Raw genomic sequence first — 20,645 nt, 5'->3', positions numbered from 1 at the left:
ACCCTCTACCCCTATACACATCAGGTGCCCATGGGGGCTTCCAGTAGTATACAGGATTTCCAGATTTTTCACAGATTCTTGTGAAGATTTATTGGACTCAAGATTTTGAGACATCAAAACGTTGCAAAGATTTAAATGTTTAAAATAAATTCCAGAAGATCCTCTTATGCATTTCATTTCACATCTTTCCCTGAGTAATCAATCCAACATTTATTATTATTGTTAGACATTCTCATCAAATCAGAAGCAGAAAGAAGGAGATCTGTTTGCAAAAATGTAGAGTAACAGAAATAGGTTCTTTCTGCTAATTATCTGTTGGCAAATCAATTGACAAATTTATTACAAGAATCAGGGGAGATAAAGAGGCTATTGGACGCAAGCTGGTTACTATTTACAATTAAATCAGGGGTTTATATTTAGAGTTTCTTTGTAAATTATAATCTCTTTCTCCCACTATACAGTTATACCTTTTCAGGATTTAATCAACACCGAGTGTTTAATATATATGATACTATGTATTTTATATTTCACTTGTTCTCTTAGAAGAACTGGACTAAATGTTATGTGACAAAAATAACACTACAGTGGCCACTAATGCGAGAGTATTGTGGGGCAGTGGTGGAAATCTTGGTTTATAAATCTTTAGAATTACTCATTTAAAATTTTTAGAATTAAGATTGGGAAAGGGGAGGCTACATGTGAGATAGCAGAGTGGCTATTAAGGAAATTAGAACTTTTTTGAGGCTGAAAGAAACGTCCAGGAACCAAAACAATTGTACCTTTAAAATAATGCTTTCTACTGCAAAATATAGATAATTCAATGAAAGGTAAAATAAACAAAAATACATGGTTAAAATATTGTAATAAACTTAAAATATGTTAAAAAATGAAAAATAAAAAGAGAAGGACCTGAATAAATTTAAGCTAAAGAAAAATCTCAAATGTGAAAAATGAGATAAAGCAGTGAAAAGGAGAAAGAAATAAACCAAAAGGTTACAAAAACAAAAGGAAAAAGGGAGATAGGTAAAATGAATATAATGATACAAAAGACAGACAAATGACGATTTTAAATAAAATAGGTGCTTTTAAATGTCATCAGGTTAGAAATGTAGTTTCTCCATAAAATATCTAGAATGAAACAGACAAGGTTGCTAAATAAAAGACTATTAGCAAATCAATATCTCCTTCCACTGAATACAAGGCTGGTGGTGATACGTTTCCAAACAGACACAGCAGTTCCATCTACATGAAAGGAGGCTGAAAGACACTTCATTCTTGCTTCATTTCTTGCTCCATTTATTACATCTCTCTCCCAGAGATTTAGGGTCCGGTTAAACCATGAAATTGAACAGTTTTCCCTGAACTGTGTATGCTGTGCTTCGGAGGAAGACAGCAACTCTTCTAACCATCCTTCTGCTTTATCATTGCATTTAAAAGCAGTCTTTGTAAAGGCCAGGGCCAGGAGGGGTTGGGGAGAGGGGAAGGGAGAAATGTGTCAGGGTATCAAAGGAAGTTTTATTGCATCCTGATGTGTAACCAAACACCCACATCTAAAGGTGGATTTGAGTTTTGTTATGCTCCAATACTTCACAGGATTAGAAAAACAGGAAGTGAGACTGGGTATAAACCAACTTTAGCACTGCAGATTCAGCCAGGACCAGTGCTCTTCAACTTTGACTGTGACAGAAGTGAGAAATGCATTTTACGTACATATATATGTACACGTACCTACAACTGAAAAAAGTCATAACCAAGCAATACTTAAACAGTTGTGTGCAATGCACACTGACATTGCTAGTTGTGATTTCCAAACTGATTACAAGACCTGTTAATGGGTTAGAATCCTCAGTTTGAGAAGCAATGCCCTAGATGAAAGACTTTGAGGAGAGCAATGGGAATTGAGGTAAGTGCTAATGACAGCAAATTGACCTACAGGTATGGGTGTTGGAAGGGCTTTCAACCTGCATATACGTATATCGACTGAACAAAATGAAGGGAAATCTACATGCCTCTTAGCAAGTGAGTCTAGCAAGATTACTGTTCATTTGAGGATGAATAAAAATATTAAAAAAATAGAAGTATAAAAAAGCTCATCTATCAATATCTATCAAGAAATAAAACTATTAATAAAAAATTATCATAAACTTTAAGACTCAGAGGAAGAGCTTAGTTTTTAAAAATGACTTACCAAATAAATTAGATAGAAATTTAAACTTAAAACTGTTCCTCCTCAACAGCAGAATGCAGAAGATATGACCTCCATGGAACTGGGACAGAAAACTTTGTGAACAAACAGATTGAGGTGAAAGAAAAATTCGATAAAAAGAAGGTAAAGAAGTGAAAAGACATGTAACATTAAAAATGACAATAACAAAATTAAAAAGTTCACTTAAGTTAGTAAAAAAAATGAATAGACACTGGAGAATAAAGGGTTGTTTTAAGCTAAAATTAGCAGTTTCTCAGATAACAATGAGGGCAAAGATGAAGGGATGAAAATGATGGGAGAGAAATTATAGAAAGTAGCACAGGCAGAAAGGAAGCCTGAAGTGAATGTTCATAAAGGAAAAATTATAACAAATGAGATAGAGGCAATACTTAAAAACATCAAAGAAGAGAAAATATCAGTATTAAAAGGTGTATAGTTTGTAAATTGATTTATTTTTTAAAAAGCACTTCACTGTGTCTAATAAGCGTTTTTTTAAAACAGAAGCTTGTTGTATAGTGTCACATTTTTTCCTTTAACATCTATCAGGATTATCATCTGATATTTTTCTTTTCAGCTTGCAGTTTTAACTTACAACATGAACAGATCATGTTAATTGATTTGCATATGCTGAACCATTCTTTAATTCCTGCAATAAAGCATACGTCCTCCTAATATATTACTTTCCTAAAAAGCTTTTTTTTTTTTTGAGCCAGCCCTGATGGCCTATTGGTTAAAGTTTGGCACACTCTGCTTTGGCTGCCCGGGTTCAGTTCCCGGGCATGGAACCACACTGCTTGTCTGTCAGTAGCCATGCTGTGGTGGTAGCCACGTAGAAGAACCAGGATTCACCACTATACACAACTAGGAACTGGGGCTTTGGTGGGGAAACAGGAAGAAAATGGAGGATGAAGATTGGCAACAGATGTTAGGGTGAATCTTCCCCTGCAAAAAAAAGAATGGTTTTTAAGAGATTAATAAATCTATGTTAACGACTGAGATTTGTCTGTAGTCTTGTTTTATGGTTTTAAGTCAGTATTATAGAAAAAAAAACAGTATTCAACAGAAAAAACTTAGAACGAAAAAAAGATAAAGTTTTGCTACTGCATAACATTTAGTAAAAATAGAAATTAAGGACAAGAATTATTCAAGTACATGTTTATTTTAAAAAAAGAATATAATGGAAAGTAAGTAATAGAATAAATATATTGAAATATGCTAGGCTAAAATAACATCATTAAAAAATCAAATTAATTTAAAATAAAAAATAGATTAAAGTTAGTTCAAAATAGAATTACTGACATAGATAAGTATGAACTAAGAGCAAAATGCTAATGAGTTTAAAGGAATTAGAAAAAGAAATGATTTTTTTACTTTTTTTTAATTGTGGTAACTGGTTTATAACATTACATAAGTTTCAGGTGTACGTCATTATGTTTCAATTTCTGTATAGATTACATCATGTTCACCACCCAAATACTAATTACAGTCCATCACCACACCCATGTGCCTAATCATCCCTTTTGCCCTCCTCCCTCCACCTTGCCCCTCTGGTAACCACCAATCCAATCTCTGTCTCTATATGATTGTTTGTCATTGTTTTTATCTTCTATTTGTGAGTGAGATCATATGGTATTGGACTTTGTCCCTCAGGCTTATTTCGCTTAGCATAATACCCTCAATGTCCTTCCATGTTGTCACAAATGGCTGGATTTCATCTTTTTTTATGGCTGAGTAGTATTCTGTTGTGTGTATGTACCACATCTTCTTTATCCTTTCATCCCTTGAAGAGCACCTAGGTTGCTTCCAAGTCTTTGCTATTGTGAATAATGCTGCAATGAACACAGGGGTGCATGTATCTTTATGCATTCATGTTTTCATGTTCTTTGGGTAAATACCCAGCAGTGCAATAGGTGGATCGTATAGTAGTTCTATTCTTAATGTTTTGAGGAATCTCCACACTGTTTTCCATAGTGGCTGCACCAGTTTGCACTCCCACCAGCACTGTACGAGAGTTCCATTTTCTCCACATCCTCTCCAACACTTGTTGTTTCCTGTCTTGTTAATTATAGCCATTCTGACAGGAGTGAGCTGATATCTCCTTGTAGTTTGATTTGCATTTCCCTGATCATTAATGTTGTTGAACATCTTTTCATATTGTTGGCCATCTGTATATCTTCTTTGGACAAATGTCTGTTCAGGTCTTTTGCCCATTTTTTATATTGGGTTGTTAGTTTTTTTGTTGTTGAAATGTATGAGTTCTTGATATATTCTGGATATTAACTCCTTATCACATCTATGGTTTGCAAATATCTTCTCCCAATTGTTAGGTTGTCTTTTCACTTTGTTGGTGGTTTCCTTTGCTGTGCAGAAGCTTTTTAGGATATAGTCCCATTTGTTTATTTTTTCTATTGTTTCCTTTGCCCAGTCAGGTGTGGTACTTGACAATATGTTGCTAAGACTGATGTCGAAGAGCATACTACCTATGTTTTCTTCTGGAATTTTCATGGTTTCAGGTCTTACCTTCAAGTCTTTAATCCATTTTGAATTAATTTTTGTGTATGGTGTAAGATAATGGTCTACTTTCATTTTTTTGCAAGTAGCTGTCCAGTTTTCCCAACATAATTTATTGAAGAGACTTTCCTTTCTCCATTGTATATCCTTGGCTCCCTTGTTGAAAATTAGCTCTCCGTAGATGTGTGAGTTTATTTCTGGGCTTTCGATTCCGTTCCATTGATCTGTGTGTCTGTTTTTGTGCCGGTACCATGCTGTTTTGGTTATTATACCTGTGTGGTATGTTTTGAAATCTGGGAATGTGATACTTCCAGTGTTGTCTTTGTTCTCAGGATTCCCTTGGTTACTCGGGGTCTTTTGTTCCATATAAATTTTAGGATTCTTTGTTCTATTTCTGTGAAAAATGTTGTTGGAACTTTGCTAAGGATTGTATTGAATCTGCAGATTGCTTTAGAAAGTATGGACACTTTAACTATGTTAATTCTTCTAATACATGAGCATGGAATGTCTTTCCATTTCTTTGTGTCTTCTTCAATTTCTTTCAACAATGTTTTATAGTTTTCAGTGTACAGATCTTTCACTTCTTTGGTTGTTTATTCCTATGTGTTTTATTCATTTTGTTGCAATTGTAAATGGGATTGTATTTTTGATTTCTCTTTCTGCTACTTCATTGTTAGTATATAGAAACACAACTGTTTTTTGTATGTTGATTTTGTATCCTGCAAATTTACTGTATTAATTTATTATTTCTAAAAGTCTTTTGGTGGATTCTTTAGGGTTTTCTACATATAAAATCATGTCATCTACAAATAGTGACAGTTTCACTTCTTCCTTTCCAATTTGGATCCCTTTTATTTCTTTCTCTTGCCTGATTGCTCTGGTGAGGACTTCCAATACTAAAATAGGAGTGGTGAAAGTGGGTGTCCTTATCTGGTTCTTGTTCTTAGAGGGATAGCTTTCAGTTTTTCACAATTGAGAATGATATTAGCTGTGAGTTTGTCATATATGGCCTTTATTCTGTTGAGGTATTTTCCTTCTAACCCCATTTTATTCAGAGTTTTTATGATAAATGGAAGCTGAATCTTGTCAAATGCTTTCTCTGCATCTATCGAGATTATCATGTAATTTTTATTCTTCATTTTGTTAATGTGGTGTATAAGTTTGATTGATTTGCAGAAGTTGAACCATCCCTGCATCCTTGGAATAAATCCCACTTGAATATTATGTATGATCTCTTTAATGTATTGTTGTCTTCTATTTGCTAGTATTTTGTTGAGGATTTTTGCATTGATGTTCATCAGTGACATTGGCCTGTAATTTTCTTTTTTTATGTTGTCCTTGCCTGGTTTTGATATCAGGGTAATGTTGGATTCATAGAATGAGTTAGGAAGCTTCCCCTCCTCTTCAATCTTTTGGAGGAGTTTGAAAATGATAGGTATTAAATCTTCTTTGAATGTTTGGTAGAATTCACCAGGGAATGCTGTATGGTTCTGGACTTTTATTTTTGGGGAGGTTTTTGATTACTGTTTCAATCTCCTTACTGGTGATTGGTCTGTTCAAATTCTCTATTTCTTCTTGATTCAGTTTTGGAAGGTTGTATGATTCTAAGAATTCATCCATTTCTTCTAGATTATCCAATTTGTTGACATATAGTTTTTCAAAGTATTCTCTTGTAATCTTTTGTATTTCTCAGGTGTCCATTGTAATTTCTCCTCTTTCATTTCTGATTTTATTTTTTTTGAGCCTTCTCTCTTTTTTTCTTGGTGAGCCTAGCTAAAGGTTTGTCAATTTTGTGTATCTTTTCAGAGAATAAACTCTTGGTTTCATTGATATTTTTCTATTGTTTTTAGTCTCTATTTCATTTATTTGTGCTCTGATTCTTATTATTTCTCTCCTTCTACTGATTTTGGCCTTTGTTTGTTCTTCATTTTCTAGTTTCTTTAGGTGCACTGTTATTGTTTATTTGAGATTTTTCTTGTTTGTTGAGGTAGGCCTGTATTGCTATAAACTTCCCTCTTAGAACCACTTTTGCTGTATCTCATAAATTCTGGCATGATGTATTTTAATTTTCGTTTGTCTCCAGGTATTTTTTGATTTCTCGTTTGATTTCTTCATTGACCCAATTGTTGTTCAGTGGCATTTTGTTTAATCTCCACATATTTCTGGCCTTTCTGATTTTCTTCCTATAGTTGATTTCTAGTTTCATACCTCATGGTCAGAAAAGATGCTTGGTATTATTTCTCCTTAATTTTATTGAGACTTGTTTTGTGGCCTAATATGTGCTCTATCCTGGAGAATGTTCCATGTGCATTTGAAAAGAATGTGTATTCTTCGTTTTTTGAATGGAATGTTCTGTATATATCTACCAAGTCCATCTGGTCTGGTGTGTCATTTAAGGCCAACGTTTCCTAATTGATAATCTGTTTGGATGATCTATCCATTGGTGTGAGTGGAGTGTTAAAGTCCCCTACTATTATTGTGCTACTGTCTATTTCTCCTTTTATGTCTGTTAATTATTGCTTTATTTATTTAGGTGATCCTATGTTGGGTGCATAGATATTTACAAGTCTTATATCTTCTTGTTGGATTCTTCCCTTGATCATTATGTAGTGCCCGTCTTTGTCTCTTGTTACAGTTTTTGTTTTAAAGTCTATTTTGTCTGAAATAAGTATTGCTACCCCAGCTTTCCTTTCATTGCCATTTGCATAGAGTATCTTTTTCCATCCCTTCACTTTCAGTTTGTGTGTGTGTCTTTAGGTCTGAAGTGTGTCTCTTGTATGCAGCATATATATGGGTCTTGTTTTTTAATCCATTCAGCCACTCCATGCCTTTTCATTGAAGTATTTAGTCCATTGACTTTTAAAGTAGCTATTGATAAGTATGCACTTACTGCCACTTTTTTCCTTTTTTCCTGGATGTATTGGTAGTTCTTCTGTGTTCCTTTCTTCTTCTCTTGCTCTTTTCCCTTGTGGTTTGATGGCTTTCTTTAGTATGATGTTTGAGCTCCTTTCTCTTAGTTTTTTTGTGTATTTATTATAGGTTTCTGGTTTGTGATTACTATGAGGTTCATACAACATAACTTACAAATATAGCAATTTATATTAAGTTGATGGTCTCTTTAGTTTGACCTCTTTCTAAAAGCTCTACTCTTTTACTACCCTCCTCCCATGGTTTATGTTTTTGATATCATATCTAACCTCTTTTTTGTGCGTTTGTATCCATTACCTTCTTCTCATGGAAATAGATAATTTTTCTTATTTGTGGTTTTCTCTTTCCCCCTTAAATAAGTCCCTATAGCATTTCTTGTAAGACTGGTTTCTTGGTGATAAACACCTTTAATTTTTCCTTGTCTGGCAAACTCTATCTCTCCTTCCATTCTGAATGATAACCTTGCCAGGTAGAGTATTCTTGGCAATAGGTTTTTTCCTTTCAGCACTTTGCATATATCATGTCACTCCCTTCTAGCCTGTGAGGTTTCTGCTGAGAAGTCAGCTGAGAGCCTTATGGGGTTTCTTTTGTATATGATTTGTTGCCTTTCTCTTGTGGCTTTTAGGATTCTCTCTTTAATTCTGGACATTTTAATTATGAAGTGTCTTGGTGTGGGCCTCTTTAGGTTTATCTTTTTTGGTGCTCTCTGTAATTTATGTACCTAGATATCTGTTTCCTTCCTTACGTTAGGAAAGTTTTCATCTATTATTTCTTCAAATAGATTCTCTGCCCCTTTGTCTCTCTCTTCTCCTTCTGGGACACCTATAACATGGATGTTAGTGCACTTGATGTTGTCCCAGAGGTCCCTCAGACTGTCCTCATCTTTTTAATTCTTTTTTCTTTTATCTGTTCAGCTTGGGTGGTTTCCTCCAGTCTTTTTTCCAGCTTGCTGATCCGTTCTTCTGTATAATCTACTCTGCTTTTTTTTGTGTGTGTGTGAGGAAGATCAGCCCTGTGCTAACATGTGCCAATCCTCCTCTTTTTTTGCTAAGGAAGACTGGCCCTGGGCTAGCATCTGTGCCCATCTTCCTCCACTTTATATGAGATGCTGCCACAGCATGGTTTGCCAAGCAGTGCGTCGGTGCATGCCCGGGATCTGAACTGGCAAATGCTGGGCCACTGCAGTGGAGCGTGCACACTTAACCACTTGCACCACTGGGCCAGCCCCTAATCTACTCTGCTTTTAAGTCCCTCTAGTGAATTTTTCATTTCCAGGATTGTATTCTTCATTTCTTATTGTTTCTTTTTTATATTTTCCAATTCTTTGTTGAAGTTCTCACTGAGTTCATCCAGTCTTCTCCCAAGACCAGTGAGCATCCTTATGTCTCTTTGTTTGAACTCCGTCAGGTAGATTGCTAATTTTTGTTTCATGTAGTTCTTTGTCTGGGGTTTTATCCTGTTCCATTACTTGGAACATATTCCTTTGCCTCTTTCTCTGTGCTTCTATCTATGTACTAGGTAGGTCAGCTATGTCTCCTTATCTTGGAGAGGTGACCTTATATAAGTGATGCCTTATGAGGCCCAGCAGTGTGCTTCCCTCTCATCACCAGTTCCAAATATTCCAAGAGTGACCTCATTTGGGTTACATCTGTCCTTTTATTGTGTTAGGGTTGCTCCTGATGTAGGTACCCAGGGAGGCTGAGCTCTACCCCTGGCTGGCTGGTTGGTTGTAATGCTCAGCTTCATGTGGCTGCTATGTACTCTTCAGTCTCTTTATCAGGTGTGGGGAGCCCCAGCACAGTTGGCTGCAAGGTCTAAAGGCACATTCCTGTTGCAGTTTTTCTGTTAAGTGAGTAGGCCCCCAGCATGGCTGGTTGTTAGGCTCAGAGGCTTACAATTGCTGTAGACCTCCAGCCTATAAGGCTCTTGTCAGCTTTCTCAGGATCACAGCTGGTTGCGGCTGGCCCCAAGTATGGGAGCCCCAATTGTTTCAGACTTTTGGAAGGTGGGGCGGATCCCCTATGTGGCTGTTTGAGAAGAGCTAGTCTTCTTCAGCTGACAAGGCTTACTGCCCACAGGGCCACACACACTGTCAACACAGTCCTATCCCATATGTGCACCCTGACCTCCTGAAGCAGACCTAGTTGCCCCATGGCAGAGGCCCCACACACTCCACCTGCTCCTTGAGCATGCCTTGACCCACAGAGTTGGACCCGCCCACACAGCTTCAGAAATCCCAGGCACCTAGCCTATGCAGGCCCACAAGTTGCCTGAGGGCTGTTTGTTGGGTGGGGCCAGTCCCTAGGGCAGGCTGCCTGCCTTGGCTGAGCTGGATTAAGTCAGTGCTCCTGTGGGTGGAGGTGGACCCTAGGCTGAGAGACCAGGGGAAGAACTCCAATGACATCTGACTGCAACTGTGTCAGCACGCCTGTACCAGGTCACAACAATGGCTGCCACCAATGTCTCAGTCCCCAGAGAGGTCTCACCTCTCACCGAGATGCACCCAGGGCCTATGAGGTGAGTCTCTTTTCACCAAAGGACTGTGCACCTTTCTTTCTGTGGTTTTAGGGTTGCTTTCCAAAATGGGTGAATTTGTGTGCGGGCCTGACATTTTTTTTTTTTTTTCTTATGTCTGATAGCATTTCTAGGGGTATTCTCCATTGTTGTTAGTAGCCAGAAAGGCCAGATATTATGACACTCATCTCAGTTGTGCTGGGTCCAAAAACTCCTTACAGTGGCAACACTCCCCCACTCAGGTCCCCCACTCCTCCAGGGAAGGCTGCATACCTTTGGGTTTCTCCCAGCTGGCCGTGAAGTGCCACAGCTTGTGAGGGTGGATTTTTTTCTCTCCAGAAAGGAATTTCTGTGTCTTCCACCTCAGTCAGGACTGTTGCATGTTGCAGCGGTTCCTCTTATCCAGTTTTCAGTTCTCTCTCAGGGGTAATTATTCCAAGAGTAGTTGGAAGTCTGTTGTGTCAGTGGGAGGAGATGAGTTCAGAGTCCGCCTATGTCGCCATCCTGTCATCAATCCCTGATTTTCATTTTCAGTGAAAGATGATCCAAAATAAATATAACCTGTGTTTCCCAAAGCATTCTAACAAACGGAAAAAGTATTCTTAAGAATAAAGATGTCACACTTCGCTTTTAAACTGAAAGGTCATCTTTTGGGTGTAAAAGAGGAAAGAACTACAGAGAGCATGCAAATTGGGAAAAAGTTGTTGGTTCAGGTCTCCTAACAGGTGAAGGGATTTGCCTCAGATGAAAATAGAAATAGAAAGGATATATATTAATATGAAAGTCTAAAAATAAAGTGACACACATTTCAAACTGCTGGTTTTTGACTGTACATTGATAAAAGTCATCACAAAGTATAGACATTTTAAGAATCACAATTTAAGTGAGTGATTTCCTGAAACAAAATTGTATCAGGGACTACGCTTACCATGTTCTTTCATCTTGACCAACAATTTTTAACTTATCAGTACATATATTTTGATTCTGAAGCAACAGGAAAGACACAGACTATTTTAAGAGAAATGTTAACATTTACTCAAAATTATAGACTCATTAAAACTGTGCTGGTTGCATTAACTCTATATTTCTGGCCGGTGCCAGATCTAGTCACCACCAAGGCAAGAGGGACTTGATTTGGTTCACTGTCCTAAGTGCTTCTGACCTCCTTCAGGGGGCTGGATCCCTTTCACAGTGTCAGCCACCCCTCCCCCACTCCAATTATCTGCTACTCATTCAGTGAAAGAGTGGAGTGAGTGGATGCTGGGGAGGCATCCAGGATATACATATTGGAAAAAAATCTCGGAAAAGAAATTCATTAAATATTTTGTGAGTTTTCATTCTTCATCAAATGTTGTTCTAATTTTTTTTTTGATCTTGGGTTGGAAGTTGAAAGTCAAGTAAAGAAGACTTTACAGTTCCTCTATTCTAAGAAGACTGAGTGGCATGGGGAAAAAAGGCCCTTGCAAAAACTGATTTTACCTCTCAGTAATACTGTAGCAATATACAAATGATTTGTTTAAATAAGCAACTTCTTGAGTCACTTAAAGACATTGATTGCAAAAGAAAATCAGAGTCTCTGGAGTTTCTGTTCCATAAACAATTTTCTAAAAGGAATCCTGTTGTGGTAATAAAGAATTGAATCATTTACTTCCCAAGTAAATTAAGAATAAATTAAGATATGGGTGCTGTTTTCAGTTTTTTTTTTTTTAATGAAACTTGTTCATGTTATAGTTTACTTCCTGCATGTATAACATTTAGGAAAAAGTTAATGAACTATACAAGTCTCTGAAAGACCAGATTTGTAAAGAATTGAGGAGAGATTTAGGATGTATTTTTCACTAATTAAAAATGACTCCTTTCTTAGGGAAAAATTGAAGTTTATTTTTTTTCATCCCAGTGGGGCAAATATTTAAGGACAATAAGAGAATAAAAAAAAAATCAAAGGAATTCATAAATTCCTTTGCCTTATTATTTTGCCTTCTAAACACAACATCAAAATAATATTTAATATTACTGGAATTGGAATGTCTTTCAACTCTGGAAACTTCATGTCCAAGCAATCCTCAGCCACAAGTAGCATATTGCTCTCTCATGTCAGCATTTATCTGGAGTAGCATGGGTGTGGGGGACACCATCTTCAGTTGGTTTCTCTGAAGGACCTTTAGCTGATCTTGTTCAAAACTAACAAACTAAAAACTTTTATTGAGCTAAGAAAAAAACTGTGTCACTTGGCAGAAAAAGAAATCCTTAAGAATTTATCAAATATTTTGCAATCACCACCACAATACCAAATTTATATTGTCTTTCTCAAATCCAAATTCTAAAAGTGAAAAACATATAGTTTGACAGAAGAATTCTTTTTTGGGTAGCCTCTCAATCTAGTTATACTTAATCTTCTATGGCAACACTGCAAATCTTCCTAAATTTTAGGTGCAGGATAAATATGACTGCGTTTAGACACTAGACTCACCAGGGAAAATTCAGTTATCCAGGGATTTTAAATATGACTGTTACATAAATGGGCTTCAGGGGTAATATGAACCCCTAGAAAATTTGTGTACTCACATGAAAGAGAAAATACGAATCTTCCTGGTTAAAGGGTCTGGAGCTTTCATCAGATTAGCAGGGGTATGTATGAGCCAAACAAATCTGATTTAATCACTTGATCTTCATTAATTTCATTTGCTTTCCCTTAAAAAGCTAATACTCTTGGTGGAAGTCTTCTGTGATTTCAGAAATGGAGTGTTTGCCATCCAAGGTAAGTTATTTATTCCCAGGAGTTAGAGGTAAATCAGATTGGCAGAAAAATATTATCAAGGTTGCATAATCCTTTTAGAGCAAACAGGCATTATCAAGACACTAAGGGAAAATTCACATTGGACACATGAAAGACACTGGTGACTAGCAGTTAGTGACATGCTAACCACTAGTTCAGGGCACACTCTAGATGGAGGAAATGTTGCATGCAGGAAGTATTAGTGGCTTGAACTACTTCACTACTTATAGCTATGTGAGCTCTAGAAAATTACGTATAACAGTAAATGTATTTGTGAGAATCATGATAGTATAAGGATGGAGCATGAGTTCACCACAGTGTATTGGATTTGTCATGAGCCCAATATTGAAACCGAGCACAAAGAGGTTAAAAAGTCTTCCCTGGGCTGGAAGAAGAGAGCAAAAACTTGGAGATAAGCTTTGCCAACTGCAGCTGTGCATATTCAGCATAATCAACTGTTGTTTAAAACTAACCAGGTCTCTCTGTCCCTCCTTAGTATAGGAGTGAGCTGTCTTTCCCAGGAAGTCAAGGTCCAGACATCAAGATTCAGCCTCACAAGGCCAAACGCAGGCCGAAGATGAAAACTTTCCCAGAAAAGTCCAGACAGTCAAGGGAAAGAAATTCAGTCTGCAAGGTCAAATGCAGGCTGGTGGGAAGGTGTCAGCCAGCACGTCCACATGCCCCGCCTCCCTTACCTAAAACCCCAGCACATGCTCCCCCTGCAACCTTTAAAACCCCTTGCCTCCCATCGTTCGGGGAGACGGGACAAATTTGAGAGCTCTCATCTCCCGGCTGACGTCACCCGAAATAAAAACTCTTTCCTTGCCATAAGCCTGGCATTCCAGTTTTTGTTTGGCCCTTTTTGTGTGGCGGGTAAAGAACCTGAGTATATTCCAGTAACAATATTGGGCACAGAATCACAGTAGCATTGCGGCAAAGCCTTGACTTTGGAAGTCTCTCGAACTTGACTTCATGACCTAATTGCCTGTGAATGTTCCAACTAAAATCTATGGATAAAATTTAAATCAGTGGGGATAACTATAGTCTTAGTTTCATTTCATCTTCTGGGCAACAATATTTAGCCAAAACAGACACATGCAAATACCAGATTTAGTCATCTACCTTGTCCAATAAATCTGAATGGCTCCCTTATGCTCGAAAATCTCACTAAAATAAAAATCTTCTGAATTTTATCTCCAGACTCATCCACTGGACATTCCTTTGAACATACTCCAAAGAGAGGATATCTCCCATAAAGGTATGCTTTTCACAACATTGTCCCACTTGTTGGAATTTAGTTTATTTATCCTTTATCTGTTGCCTTTAGGATCCTTAATATTTTTCTGTTGACTGTTTCAACAGTTTTGTTTCCGGGTTAAGGAAAGGGAAATATCAAGGCTGAAGACAAGCCTGTATCTTTTAATTTTAAGAGTTTTTAGTCTTGTGTGAATTTAAATCCTTACTACTTCTGTTTCACTCTAAGACCTGAATACCTTATGCCAATTCTCATCTCTTTCAGATTGTGCCTGGCAATCTCTCTCTCTTTATTTGTTATCTGTTTTTTTTTACTCCTTTGTTCTCCATTTGGGCTGCTTTCACATTTAGACTATTGTAAATAGTGCTGCTATGAAAGTGGGTGTACAAATATCTCTTTGAGATTCTGATTTCAATTGTTTTGGATGTACTCAGAAGTAGAATTGCTGCATCATATGGTAATTCTATTTTTAATTTTCTGAAAAATCACCACATAATTTTCCATAGCAACTGCACTATTTTACATTCCTGCTAACAGTGCACAAGAGTTCCAATTTCTCCACATCCTCACCAACACATTTGTTATTTTATTTTATTTTTTTAATTGCAGTCATCCTAACGGGTGTGAGGTGGTACCTCATTGTGATTTTGATTTGCATTTCTGTAAGGATTAGTGATGTTGAGCATCTTTTCAGGTGCTTGTTTACCATTTGTATATTATTTTTGGAGAAATATCTATTCAAGTCCTTTGCCCATTTATTTGTTTTTTGTGGAGAATTTTGTTCTTTTGTTTAGTTTGGTTTTCTATCTTATTTATTTTAGCTTTCATATTTAACATTTTTTAATTCCTTAAAATGGGAACTATTTTAATGAAACTAATAAAATAATAACTAATTTATTATTTAATAAACTAATAATATAATAAACTATTTTATTAGCAGTTTTCTTGATGAACATGTTTAAGATTACAAACATTCCTTGGAAGAAAACTTTTGCTCTTCTTCCCTGTCGATTTTGGTATAAAATGTTAGTCATTTTCATTGCATTTTAAACATTTTGTAACTCAGTTTTGATTATTACTTTTCCAAAGATTATCTACAAATGTATTTCTTAGTCTCTATGGCAAGTGATTGCTTGCTTGTGTGATTTTTTTGTTTGTTTTTGGATCAGGGAACAAAATGTCTTGATTTTTTTTCTATTGTACTTATTATGATCAGAGAATGTGGACAGTAAAATCAATACTTTATAAAATATGTTAAAATTTTATTTGTGACCACATACATGTTCATTGTTTGTAAATATATGCTCATTGAGGAATATGTGAATATGGGCTTGTTTAAACTTCTTTTAAATTAAGTGTGTTGCTCATATCATTGACTTTTTCTATGCGCTTACTCAATGCTGTAACTATTTTTAGTAACTTCCCCTTGTGTTTCTAATGCTCTTTTAATGTTTATATATTTATCTTTTCTGATGTAGTATAAATTACAACTTTTATTGCTGTGTTTATGTAATGCTGCTCATTAACCAGTTTACTCTTTTTAACGTTAAATAACATCTTATACGCTGTTGATCTCACAACTCCTCATTTGTTTGGGTACATTTTCCTGTTCCCTCTTCATTTTGCCCATTCTTTTACTTTTGACTTCCTTTAACATCTTGTTTTAAATGTTTCTTGTAAATTGTATGAAGTTGAGTGCTTTTTTTTTTTAACCCAGTCTAATAGTCCGCTTGAGAAAATTCAGTCTGTTTATATTGTGTAATGACTAATGTAATTGATATTATCTCTGGTCTACTTCATATAAATCATTTAATTACTTCATTGTAGGAACATCATAGTATAAGTAGTACAAGCACAGACCCTGGAACCACACTACCTTGGCTAAAATGTCCACCCTACCACTTGCAGTCTGGGCACATTATTTAATGTCCTTTGCTGCAATTTTCACATCTGTAAAATACGTAGTACCTCCCTTAAGGGGTTTTGGTGAGAATTAAATGAGTTAACATAGCAAAGTACTCTATAGCTTTTGGCTGTCCTTATTTGCTTTTGCCTTCTTTTCTATATTTTGCTAATTTGACCAACAACTCCTATTTCTTCTTTTTTCACCTAGGATGCCCCTCCCCTTTTATTCTCCTATTAATTGTTGTGTTGGATTACACAAGTTTCAGAATAATGTATTTAAAACAAAACCTAAATATTTCCCTATATCCAGACATTCCATTTCCCATCTCATAAAATGCACATTTTTGAACAATTACATTTACTCTTTCTGCACTGCTCCCTGATATACATGCTCAGATCCAAACTTTGAAATGCTTTTCCTGCCTTTCTCTCCATCAACCAATATGTAGGCTTTGCTTATGGTTAAAAACTAACATACGAATTTTCCTTACTGTATACCACCTATATTTTAAGAATTCTTAGTTATAACCTATATTACATATCCACAAACTGCTTATACTATCTATTTTAAATTTAAATATATATGTATTTGTGTGTTTATATACTTAAATTCTAAAGACATATATGTCTGTTGCCCATCCTCGTTTCTTTATTTCTTCTATCTTGAGGTTTCTATTCTGGTTTATTTATAATTTGGCTAGAATCCTTTTAAAGAATTTTTTTTATCAGACAGGTTGATACACATTTTCACACAGCACTGGTTTCCTAAGTTCAAATATTTGGAAGGTCTCACCAGAGTCAATGGAATACATTCATGTAAGACCATATTTAATGGCAATATACACTGCAGCAAGTGAAACAGAGTCCAGGCAAGCATTGGGAGTCCAAGAGTTATCTCTTGTGGAAGTTCCCTGGGGTCGTTTATTTGCATATTGACCGTGCTCTGTCTCCAGATTGAATCACCAAGATCTGTTCAGAGAATGTTAGCTTCAGGATAGCTCAAAGCGTAAGTTCCCAGAGATGTTTTTACATCGTCTGGCCACATAGTCAAGCCATATTTTTTAACAGGTTAGTCTAGTTGATAACCACCTGAACAAATTGACCCTGGGGCTCAACAGGGGTGTTTCAGACTTTTAATAGCTCATCCTATATCCCACTGCCTTATCTTGGCCAAGAATCAAACCAGACATCCAGACATCTCCAGAAATAAAGACAGAACTCTTCCAGTTCAGTCCAGCCGCAAATCAGCTCTATTCTCCACACCTATTTGCATTTCTTTGAAAATCTTTCTTTCCTCCTGGCTGGTAACTGGTAACCTACCTAGACATACCTTTCTTGAGTTGCACAACTATTCTCCTAGTAGTCTGTGCAGATCTGCACTGTCATCTTCTTCCAGAATTGCAAAGGAAAAGCCTGGTTCCTTTCCTTTGTACATTACTCTTTACTTCTGACTCACCATTTGTAAGAATTTTCTCTTTAGTACCGCAGTTCAGATCTTTTACTAAGGGATGTATAGTTCTAAGTTTTTTTTCTCATTGATTCTACTGGAACTTCTGAGTCTTTTAAATCTATAGGCCCAAGGAATTTTGTTTTTTTGTCAGCTCACAAAAATATCCTTCTAACACTTGTTTTATTGTTTACTCCCTCTTTATGTCTTTTTATCTCCTACAGCTCCTGCTATTCTCTATGACGCTGGTCCTCAAGCTTTCTTGACAGAGAGAGACAGTCATGCATCAGTTTTTTTCAACCCTGTTATTGAGCATGCTCACTATTCAATCTAGATCTTGTTTGATTGTTGGTTCCAGCAATTGTTTGTCTCTGGAGGGTTAAACCAGTTGACATGAGTATAGAGGGGAAGCAGGAGGCCGGCAAGCCATCTTCCCAGGATTCACTTGAATTCCTGTGCTGAAAAAGTGAAGAAAATGGTGCCTTCCTCAGTTCTCAAAGAGTCTATAGATTTTTTAGGAAATCTATCAGCTAATGCACTGAAGCCACTGTTACAAATCATCCAACTTTATGCTTTTTAACTTTGACCTAAAAGGCCTTAGGATCTTATTTACTTTTTCGCCAAAATTCTCTTCCAGAGGAGAGGATATAACTTTTCAGAGAGAACTTTTAAATGAGAAAGATAATATGCCAGCAATGTTGGATCTTAAGGAAAATGTTATTAGAGGGTCACGAGAGGTGGAATAAACACACTGTTTCCTATCTGAAGCCATTTTCATATTTTTACTAGTTTCCTTCATAAAGAGAGTTTAGTTTCAGAAATAAAGTATACTTTTACCTTGCAATGTAAACTTACTTTCCAGCAGTAAGACAGATCAGTCACTCTGCAAAACTCTCCTGGTACAAAACACCTACAAATGAAGGAAAGAATACTTTTAAAAATGAATTAAACACATAGCTGTAATACTAGGAAAATAAGTAATAATTATAAGTTTAGAGGCTTAAAACAATAAAATAGGAAGAACCCATTGTATTCAGAGAAACCAAGCTATTGTCCAGACTCGACTTCTGTGAAGAACTGGAGACCAGTGTAGATCCAAGAGCCCTTTTACTTCCTGTACCAAGGGGTCCCTTAAACTCCACCAGGAAGTAAGACGTCATCTGAGGGAAACAACAAGGAAGAGGAAGAATCCTGACTCAGTATTAAGATCTTCTCCCAGAAGACAGCATCTTAAACAAAGAAGATTAGTAAATTCAGAGAAGCCGGGATTCTGCTAACTGGCAAGTTTAACTTCCTCCCTCCAAATGTCCCTCCTCTCTTGCTAAGGATCAGGGTTAAAAAATCAGAAATATTATTATGTAGCTTAAAGAATATAAATAAATTGTTTGGAATAGATTTTTCTAAATATCTTCTGAGCTTCTTGAAAAAAAAGTTATCTTGCATCATTTAGATTCACTTTTAGAAGTCTGGGTGAGGACATATACTTATACGAATTAGGTTTTCAACAGCTCATTAAATGCGATTCAGTATTAATTTGACCATAAACCATTTCTCTTACACTACTGATATATTTTATTTATATATGAATAATATATTATGATATCACTCAAGAATCAGAAATATAATAATTTTGGCATCCTGGCATCAGAGGTCTGTATTTCATCTCTAGTGAGGGAGGTGGGGACAATCTCTGGTGAGGGAAGTTGGGCTCAGTCTCTTGCCAAAACCTGCTGCCAGGTACGAGGTCTCTAGGTTCCCACTCCTGGACATCCAGGGTGGCTTTCGCCACATGCACACGTGTTCTCACAGCAATAGCTACAAATCCCATTCTTCTACCACCACCTCTCTCATGGTTCCCACAGTCTCTAGGAAAAAAGCCTTCACCATTCCATTGGGAAGCCCTGGGCCCCCCCAAGTTGGGTCCTCCATCTCTGATATCCTGCAACAGAGAGCCCTGGTTGGAAAGTGCCTGGCACCAGGCTGACTTCTGGACTGCCCTGAGGGGGAGGGTGTCAGCTGTTTCAGGCTTCTGGTCACCCTTACTGCCTGGATGGCTGCTTAGAAAAGATTTCTGCATCCTCTGCGGTGGCCTCTCCCCACTGTACAGTTCTTCTTGTGAACTTCCTCGCATTTTGCCATTATCTATACCCTTCTAATTTGTCTGAGCATGCAATTTGGTATCAAAACAAGCAAGTATGATTTTTTAACAAAAAAATCTATCCAAGAATAACATGGGACTAATACACCTCTTTGATGATTTTCATAATTTTGAGTTAATTGCTTTCTAATAACCTGAAACCCCTATCTCTTGAGTAGTCTTGGCCATTCACAGCCCCAGCATAATTGAAAAATGTAGACACCAGTCTGGAGGCATAATCTGAGACATAATTCCATTGGCATCCTAGGCCTCTTAGTTAGCCTGTATCAGGGAAACGGCCTTACTGTCATGTGTATTAGTTTGCTAGAAACACCATAACAAATACCACACACTGGGTGATTTAATGTGCTGAAGAACTGAAAGTTATTTTCTCACAGTTCTGTAAGCTAGAAGTTCAAGATCAGGGTGTCAGCAGGTTTGGTTTCTTCTGAGGCCTCTCTGCTCGGTTTGCAGGCAGCCACCTTCTTTCTCACTGTGTCCTCACGTGGTCTTTCCTTTGGGTACTAAATCCCTGGTGTGTCTCTGTGTGTCCAAATTTCCCCTTCATATAAATACAACTGTCAGATTAGATTAAGCCCTACTCTAACAGCCTCATTTTGATATAATCACCTCTTTAAAGGCCCTATCTCCAAATGCAGTCACATTCTGAGGTACAGGGGTTAGAGAGCTTCAGCATATGGATTTGAAGGGGACACAATTTAGCCCTTAACACCATCTCTATAGGTAAGCTTCTAGGCAGTAATAAAATATCTTCTCCATTCTCCATCTAATTATTTATCAAAAAAAAAAAAAAAAAAAAGAGGCCAGAGAAGAAGATCCTAGTATTTCTCTTTAATATTCCATAAAATCATTAAGGTAGAGTTCTTGACTCCCCTTTTGCTTTGAAGACTAACTTTCATTTTGTTTTTTGGTGCATGTATGCTTAAGGTATTTTAGATGTAGGCA

General features: G+C 36.7%; 1 long non-coding RNA gene across 2 annotated transcripts; it reads left to right on the top strand.

Annotated features, from left to right (window-relative positions):
* The first annotated feature begins 12,863 nt into the window (after nt 1–12,863).
* LOC147914822 (uncharacterized) lies at nt 12,864–19,092 on the top strand. Of its 2 annotated transcripts, XR_015555008.1 has the most exons (4): nt 12,864–12,917; nt 13,432–13,808; nt 14,136–14,193; nt 17,767–19,092. It is a non-coding gene; the product is annotated as an uncharacterized LOC147914822 (long non-coding RNA). The 2 variants fall into 2 exon arrangements; XR_015555007.1 differs by having other exon boundaries at nt 13,432–14,193.
* The last annotated feature ends 1,553 nt before the right edge of the window (nt 19,093–20,645 follow it).

This window comes from Ceratotherium simum, chromosome 17 (genome assembly GCF_057802395.1).
Source record: "Ceratotherium simum simum isolate JZ-2026a chromosome 17, ASM5780239v1, whole genome shotgun sequence".
Taxonomy (NCBI): domain Eukaryota; kingdom Metazoa; phylum Chordata; class Mammalia; order Perissodactyla; family Rhinocerotidae; genus Ceratotherium; species Ceratotherium simum.
The sequence above is the reverse complement of the archived record's forward strand: the minus strand, read 5'-3'. Positions and strand labels throughout refer to the sequence as shown.